This window comes from Pinus tabuliformis, chromosome 3_2, assembly GCF_031772625.1.
Source record: "Pinus tabuliformis cultivar Carrire ecotype Pingquan chromosome 3_2, CPIR1, whole genome shotgun sequence".
Taxonomy (NCBI): domain Eukaryota; kingdom Viridiplantae; phylum Streptophyta; class Pinopsida; order Pinales; family Pinaceae; genus Pinus; species Pinus tabuliformis.
Window position 1 is genome coordinate 208,872,892 of NC_142302.1, and position 9,232 is coordinate 208,882,123.

The window sequence follows — 9,232 nt, forward strand, 5'->3', positions numbered from 1 at the left end:
CGTTTATTCAATACCCCCTCTAAGCAGTCTAATCGGTTCCTTCGATTGGAATCGACTAGCAAGATCCTGCCTTCATTCTAATGTACCATTTCGGATCGTAGTACAAGTTTACAAAATGGTCATGTCTGGCACCATCGTAGATGAAGGGGCTTCAGTGAGTATCCTTTCCTCAACTGCTTGGAAAGCGCTTGGTTCGCCATCGCTTATGCCTGGTACACAAAATTTTTCAGGCTTTAACAAAGGAACCAGTTGACCATTAGGGATCCTTCCTAAGTTGCCGATAACTTTGAGAAGGAAAACCGTTCACTTGAACTTGATGGTAGTCCAAGGGCCATTAGATTACAATCTACTCCTTGGACGCGACTATGTTTATAGCATGGAAGCTATTATTTTCACACTCTTTCGAGTGATGTGTTTCCCGCATGATGAAAAATTATCCAACTTATTGACTAGCTTTCATTTCCTGGTTCAAACACAACTCCAAGTCAACCATCATCCCTAAATGGTCTTTTTGTGTCGATAATGTCTCTTCAACCTTCATTCCATCCACCTAATTACAATGAGTAGTCTAGTCAATGTAACGAAGCTTGGGGGCATGCACCCTTGTTTATTTTTGCAGACGAACCTAGCTAAAAAGATAGGTTTCCCTATAGGTTATGTGATTGGTATGAAACACCATTCACTTTTGTCTGTGTTGCGGATGAAGCCAAGGAAGTGTTTTGTATATTCTGTGGATGAAACCATCCTACCATATGAATATCCCCGTAAGTTAAGTGATTGGTCTGACACACCACTCACCTTTGTCTAATTGGCGGATAAATCCAAGGAAGTGTTTTTGTCTAATCGCTGACAAAAAAAATCCTGCTTAACCACAATGATTCCCATATGGTTACCGGAGACTCTCCTTTTCTCGATGCTTGGGGCATGCAAACCTTTTTATGCAAGCGAAAAATGACCAATTTCATTTTTTTAGCTTTTAGCTTTCTAGTATTTCAACTTCTTAGAGGTGATTGGTCTGATCCACCATTCACCTTCGTCTATGGTGCGGACAAAGCAAAGGAAGTGTCTTGTCTAAACTGTTGACATAACCATCCTACCTAACCTCACTAGTTCTAGTTTTTTTTTAGCTTTTTTAGCTTTCTAGTTTGGTCGTTTCTAGCCTACATAAAAAGGGCAATGAGCATATGTTCCTACAGAGTTCAAGCTCATTAAAAAATGAACCTACCTATGAGAATATGTTCCTCCAGAGTTCAAGCTCGTTAAAAAATGAACCTACCTATGAGCAATGTTTCCACAAGGTTCAAGCTCGTTAAAAAATGAACTTGCCAACTGAGCATATGTTTCCCCAGAGTTTAAGATCGTTAAAAAATGAATCTACCTTCTGAGCATATGTTCCCCCAAAGTTCAAGCTCTTTAAAAATTGAACCCACCTTCGGTAAATAACCTTTGTGATTGCCATTACATCAGCCTTTTGAGCCTTGGTTGTGTTCCTTCCATCACCTCCATTCTTTTGGCCGATCATACGCTTCCACTTGATTGTTTACCCTTTTGAGGAACATCTATGATGAGTGGTCTTGTTAGCCACTCTCTTCACATCACCATGTTTTGAGAAGTTCCAAGATTACCTGGAATCAGTTGTTACCCTAGATACCACTCGTTCCTAAAAAAATGGGTCCACTTTAAACCCTTTTCAGACTCACTAAATATGAAAATATTGTCGAGCAATTGGCTTCTCCAGCTCGCTAAAGTGATTGGAAGCACCATCCCTCCTATATATTTTAAAATTTTCAGACCTGAGGGATTATCTCGTGAAAAAGTTCGAGCGCTTGTCTTTTTCGGCTTGCTAAAGTGATCGGAAAAGTCATCCCTTTTGTATTATTTTAATCTTTTTCGGACTTAAGGAATTATGCTACAAAAAGTAACTACTGGAGTTCTCTTTTCGTCCCTTTTCAAACTCTCTAAACATGAAAAGGATCGAGTTGTCTTTGTTGTTAAACTCGTTAAAACAATAGCGAAAAACTTGTCCACCCAGATAAGAATGAGTTTCACCGTCGCTAAACTCGCTAAAACATTGCGACATGTTTGCCCGAAGGGAAAATTATAGAACAAGAATATGTTATCCTCCTCAAGCTTGACAAAAATAAAGAGGTACTGGTCAGCAATGACTAGGGAAAAAGGGAAGAAAACTTGAATAATTTTATGGTAGCAGGTCACTCTTGAACATGACACTTTCACTCCATCACCATGATTGAGTCGGGTTGGGTTATTCCATTCACCAGTCATATCACCATTGGTCCTCCATACCATCCATCTTTTGGGGTTAACGCTACCAAGCCATCTCAGTGTTGCCGATATGTTCAAGAGCAGTCATTCAGAGAATTCACCATCCAGTCGATGCCTCATCCACTGCAATACCTTCACCCTCCATTTTTCATGACCACCATTCCTAAACCTTATATCATCAGATCGTTTTCACCTCCAAAAAATCATTTGCTTCATTTCGTGTCATAGATGTGGGATACATTAAGGCCCTCCTACAACATGTCACTTCTTGTCGACATCAACTCATTATCCAAGAAGTTGACTTAGAAACAATCCTTTCAGTACTTTGAAGCTTGCATGCCTCAATGGCAAGTTTCTCATATCCGGCGATAGGTTTACATCAATGGACTTCGACCGAAATATTTTGCGTGGTGTTCAACATCGGATCATATATTCACACCACGTGAATTGTACTGTAGTACCTTGAGTATCATTATCATTATCGGTGATTCCTCTCACGCCTGTTAACAACTTACATTATTGGCTGGTAATCAGGTGATGTCTTTCCATGTTCGACTTCAGGACATCTTTTCACATGGATTGACTTGTACATCGAGCAAAGATTGAACGAGTTTGAAGACCCCAGATCTAGTTTCATCCATTCGGGCTGCGATAAATTCAGGGATATAAAGACATCAAATGTACACAGAATTTGCACAGATAGTCATCTAAGCCAGGGAAGATGACTCTTCATATGAAGAACTAGTCTGCGACAATAGACAATTATCTGTCCTATGTACATGAAAATGAATTTATAAAGTTGAGCATGGGAATGCCCGCCTCAGCTAGATCATGAAACTAATATGATGATGATGTATTGTGTTGTATCTTATATAGGTCACCTTCCAGTTAGAATACCTCGGATCCTCATGATAAAGCATTTCACCCGACATCAAAAGATTTATGACTTCATGCTTTAAGGGGCCACTGTTATAGACATATTTGGGCACTGCAACCCCAATCTTATATGTCGATAACCCAAGGAATCTTTGACCCCTAAAAGTGTTGTTTCATACCATAAAGGATCATAGTCAATTGATTACATCATTCCCCAAAAGTTCCACCTGAAAAACCACTCAGAACTGGCCAAAATTGGACCATACTGATTGCCCCACTGTCAAGGTGCGATGCATACTGACTTCTACACTAACCAGGTGCGATGCATACTGAAGAGGCCTTTTGTAGGGTGCGATGAGAGGATGGACAAATGTCCGAGACAATTTGCTAAGTGGATGCTCATGGAATCTTCCAGAAACTTCTCCTATGACACTTGCCTCTCTAAATTCGCCCAGGGATGAGTAAGAGATCCAAGAAATCTCCAAGTGGAACCAAGAAAAACAAGTGGAATGACACTAATAAAAAACCTAGAGATGACTCACACCCTTGCAGACATCTATAAATGGATTCCTCATCTAAGAGATCTAGAGGCTGGAATTTGGTAATTTGTAAGGAAGTGCTAATAGTTTGTCTTTGAGAAAGGGTATTATATTTTTGGGTGATCTTGCTTTTCATGAGGTGAAGAGGGCTTTGATGCTAGGAGGATGATGCTGGATCAGACAGCTGGGTTGTAATTCTCCCTTCTATTATTAATAAAGTTCTTTGAGTTTTCCTCCATACAATCGTGTACTTATGAATGTTGTTATTTGTGAATGCCACTGTATGTTCAATGTATTTCTGATTCTGCATTGTTTATGATATAATAGATCGAGATGCTTTGATGGTGTTTTGTTACTTTGTCTCTATAGGTATTCATTGAGCGAGATAAGTAGGAGAAGAGGTGCAAGCTCTATCAAGAGAGAGATAAATCAAGCAAGGAGTCAAGTGGAAGATCCAGGTTGGTCCCTTTGTTTCTCTCTATCTATCATACATAAAGGAAATCACAAATTGCTTTGATTATTTATTTCTAGGATAGCTGCCAATCCTAGTGGGACTAGCAGATCGAAAAGACACTAGTTTTCCTGGAAACATTACTGCCGTGACTATTCTCAACAAAGCTAATGTTCAGGTAAATAGTGATCAAACTCCATATGAACTTTGGTATGGTAAGCCTCCTACTGTAAAACACTTTAGAGTTTTTGGCAAGGAAAATTTGAAGGATGGAAGTCTATATTAAAGTTTATAAACCTTGGAGAATCTTACTAATCCCTAATATGCAAATTGTAAAATGTTTGGAAATATTTTTGTAAAAATATTTGTATTTCTAATGATTTTATATTAGTCTATATAAAAGTTTAGATATTTTTAAGGTAAAATAATTTTATACTATAAAATGTGGCGAATCACTTTTAGAAAAAAATGGAAATTGGCGAATCTTTTTTTTTGAAAAAACATGGAAAATTAACCCACCTGCGAATATTAGCCCCTAAAATTTTCCCTGGTTTTTGGAAGCAAACATTTCATCAAAAATACTGATGAAAAACTTGGTAAGTTTGAACCCAGAGCAAATGAAGGAATTCTTCTTGTTTATTCATCTACAAGTAAAGGATACAAATGTTATAACAAGAGACTCCGTAATTTTTTTGAATGTATTGATGTAGTAATTGATGAAGCATGCAGAAATCTGGAATAGATAAAGTCAACAAAGGAAGATGAGAATGAAGAAAACGATGAATTCTTTCCCATAACAAATCAAAATGATATAGAGGAGGAAACCAATGAAGCATCAGAAGAGGATACAAATGACAGGGAAAAGACTCCATCCAGGTATGTTCAAAAAGATAATCTAGAATCTCAAATTCTAGGAGAAAAAGGGTCTGGAGTACAGACAAGAAGAACTCTTGCAGGAAATTCTAGTTATCTAGCATTACTATCCTCCATAGAACCACAAAATGTTAATGAAGCTAGCGAAGATGAATGTTGGGTTAAGGAAATGAATGAAGAACTTGACCAAATTTAAAAGAATGATACTTGGGAACTAGTTCCTAGACCTCTTTATAAAAATGTTATAGGAACAAAATGGATATTCAAGAATAAATTGAATGAAAATGGAGAGGTTATTAGAAATAAATCAAGACTTGTCTTTAAAGGGTATGCTCAACAAGAAGGTATAGACTTTGAAGAAACATTTTCACTTGTTGCTAGACTTGAAGCCATAAGAATGTTTCTTTATCTTTCAAGTTTTCAGAAATTCAAAGTGTATCAAATGGATGTAAAATCTGCATTTCGTAATGGAGAGTTAGAAGAAGAAGTTTATATTGAACAACCCGAAGGATTCATTCTAGGAAATGATGCAAATCTTGTATACAAGCTCAAAAAGGCTCTTTATGGACTGAAACAAGCTCCAAGGGCTTGGTATTATTGCCTTGAAAGATATCTAGAACAACAAGGGTTCTAAAAAGGGTCTGCAGACATCAACTTATGAACCAAAATTGAGAATGATAAACTACTAATTATTGTTGTTTATGTTGACGATATCATCTTTGGTAGCAATGAAGAATCTATGAGTCAGAACTTTGCTGCGGTTATGCAACAAGAATTCGAAATGTCCTTACTTGGTGAACTTACTTATTTTCTTGGTCTACAAGTACAACAAACAAAAGATGGTATTTTTCTTTCACAAACTAAATATATCAAGCAGATTCTAAAGAAGTATGGAATGGAAGATTCTAAACCAGTATGTACTCTAAAGGTAACCGATGCAGTCTCAGTTCTAACGATGAATCACCTACAGTGAATCAAACAACATACAAATCTATGATTGGAAGTCTGCTCTATCTAATAGGTACCAAACCTGATATCATGCATGCAGTAGGAATTGTTGGAAGGTTCCAAGAAAATCCAAAGGAATCACATCTTCAAGCTATAAAAAGAATATTCAAATATCTTCAAGGAACTCAAGGCTTTGGTTTATGGTATCCTAAAGATACATATGTTTCTCTTCATGTATATACAGATGCAGATTGGGCAGGAAATGTTGATGATCGAAAAAGCACCAGTGGAGGTGCATCCTATATGGGATCACGGTTAGTATCTTGGTTCAACAAGAAACAAAGTTCGATTGCATTATCTACAGCTGAAGCAGAATATGTGGCTGTTGCATCTTGCGGCACACAACTAATTTGGATGATGAAAACACTACAAGACATTCAAATCACATGTTCTCCACCCATCTCCATTTCATGTGATAATACAAGTGCCATCAGTATTTTGAAAAATCCTGTCATGCACTCCAAGACCAAGCACATACCCATTAAGTACCATTTTCTACGAGAACAAGTTCTTGAACAAAAGGTTAAATTGGAGTATGTTCCCTCCAAAGAATAGGTTGTTGATATATTTACCAAACCGCTTCCCAGAGAAACATTTGAATATCTCAGATAAAAGCTGGGAGTAGCCTTTGCATCATCCTGCGGTTAAATCTAGTTTTCAGAGGAAGGTTACTATACGCGGGTTTCATGAAGGATAGTCGTGTACATATGCGAGTTTCTATGGCTGCAGGAGCATATATGTTTTTCTAATAGAAAAACAGTGGGTCAAACTCTGATATGGGTGCTCAGTCTGATATTGATGATTACAGTCTGCTGATATTCTTTGTTCATTGATTTTTATCTAAATGATGAAGATGCCTTGATGAATTATTTGTTGACAATGCACATGTAGCAAAAGTTTAGGGGGGAGCATTAGCCTTCTCAAACATTCTGAATTGTTGGCATTATGGTTGCTGACTTCAGCTATGGTTTCATATATTCATATAAATTGTTGCATAGGTCATGTAAAGATGAAGGGTGTAATATGTCTCCTTTTGTCATAGTCTAATTTTGAATGAGTCCTATTGGAATATGATGTAATTTGTATCCCCACTATGCATGGGAAGGATGATGTAATAATTTATATATTTCTGTCATGTATAAACAATTGGAATATCCCCACTTGGTTGGGTGATTGATGTATGTATGAGTCATTGGTGTTAGGGAGGTCATACTCACTTAGTTGAGTTATAGAGTCTTGTTAATCTTTTGAAAAATATCTCTACAGACTCTGCATGTACTCAGGGGGAACATGAACAACATAGTTTATCTCAAAGGGGGAGAATCTCTTGGTCAACCCTTTTCCCTCGATGTAAAAAGGGGAGAGTATTTTGGTGTTGCTTGATATCTCTAACAGTTTCTACAACTTACAGTAATCAACGCCAATTTGGTTGCCATAAAGTCCAAAGGGGGAGATTGTTGGCATTATGATACAAGTGTTGTCCTTGATGGAAAATCACTCACAGGTCAGTTTAGATTTGATAAAGGCTATCTCACATTGTAACAAGTCAATTTAGAGGTAACAGTGCATTGGTACAGAAGAACAGGAAGTTGGAACAAAGGTCTACTGATCAGAATCACGAAGTTAAAGGAAAAGAGTGTTTTAAGATAGTTTAAGCTACATACGTAGGTTCACCTTGTAAAAGCAGCGTATACACACAGATTCACAGAAAAAAAAGAGCGTATACGTATGCACACACTTTCATAAGAGGAAAAACGCATATGGGTTGGAAAATCAAGGAAATTCAAGATTAAAGAATACCAAGGGTCAATACCATGGTATTAACCCACAATATTGAGTGCAGTAATGACTATTTGATCCCATCTAAGAATACCACAAGTTCTACGTGTTGTTTTGGTCCGAGCTATTGAGAAAGGCCAAAAACTATATAAGGAGGTGAAGATCAAAGGGCCAAGTGTGCAAGTAAAAGGGTTTTTCAGGACTACTTCTATTTGAAGTATATTTCATGTTGCAAGGGCTATGATTATGATATGATCTGAAATATTTTGTGCACCTTGAATTTAATGTTGGATCAGGATCATGAGACCTGAAATGACTTATCATTGAATGATATGATATTGGTTGGGTTAGATATGATTTCTTACACATGTTTTATTATTTAAATGTCATGATCTAGGCATGTCTGAAATCTGGAATAGCAGCGAAGTTGCAAGTTAGTATTTACAGATATATATGCTAGTTTGCCTTGGTGAAGGCGCGTCTACATGCTGGTTCGAAGCTTCCAAGTAGCATATACAAAAGAAAAGCTTGTTATTTAGAAATGACTGATCTATCTGATCAGTGCTGCTGGTTTACTGCTGTCTGTCAATGATGTCTTCTTAGATCTGAAAGTAGAACTGAATGCATAAGGAGATTGAGTTTGATTGATTGATTGATTAAGTGAGAAGGGTGATCTTTACTGTTGACTGTCTAGATCTCTGTAATTTGACAGTAGATGTTCAGAATATTACTGGTTGGTACAGATTTGATTCAGAAGTTTTATGTTTCAGTAGTTTTGAAGGTATACATAGGTTTGGTTAAAGGAAGTAGCGTATACATGCAGGTTGGGTTCAGTAAAGTAGCATATGCATTATGATGTATGATTTTTGAGAATGCGGTTGGTTTTGAATGATGATGCAGGTTTCTGGGTTCAACATAGTATTCTGGTGACAATGATCTGATTGTTCAGATTAACTCATTGTTGGTTGATGCAGTTTGAGTTTCAAAGCTTATGATGGGTCCAGTATGAAAATTTGATGAATTGAGGCCTTCATATTGTGTTGTTGTGTACCAGGAGCATCCAGTCTGAAAATTTATGAAACATGGTCCTTGGAGGAAGAGGGAAGGTCGTAGCTTTCTGTAGGTCGGCGCCTACATACTAGTAAACATATCGGCTAGGACAAGATCTAGGGGGTTGTATCTCCCTTCCAGTAGAAGTTGGAGAATGAGAGAAGATTGTAGACTTCTGTAGGTGGGTTCCTACGTACTAGTATGAGTCTGCACCAGTACAAGATTGTAAACATATTTTCTTTATATTAAAAAGAAGACAGAGACGACAACAAAAGGTGGTTTTTCTCCCGCATTGCGTTTCCACCTTAAATCTTGGTGTTCATGTGTGTTTCTTATGTCTGATGGTTTATTATGTTATTACTGCACATAGTTA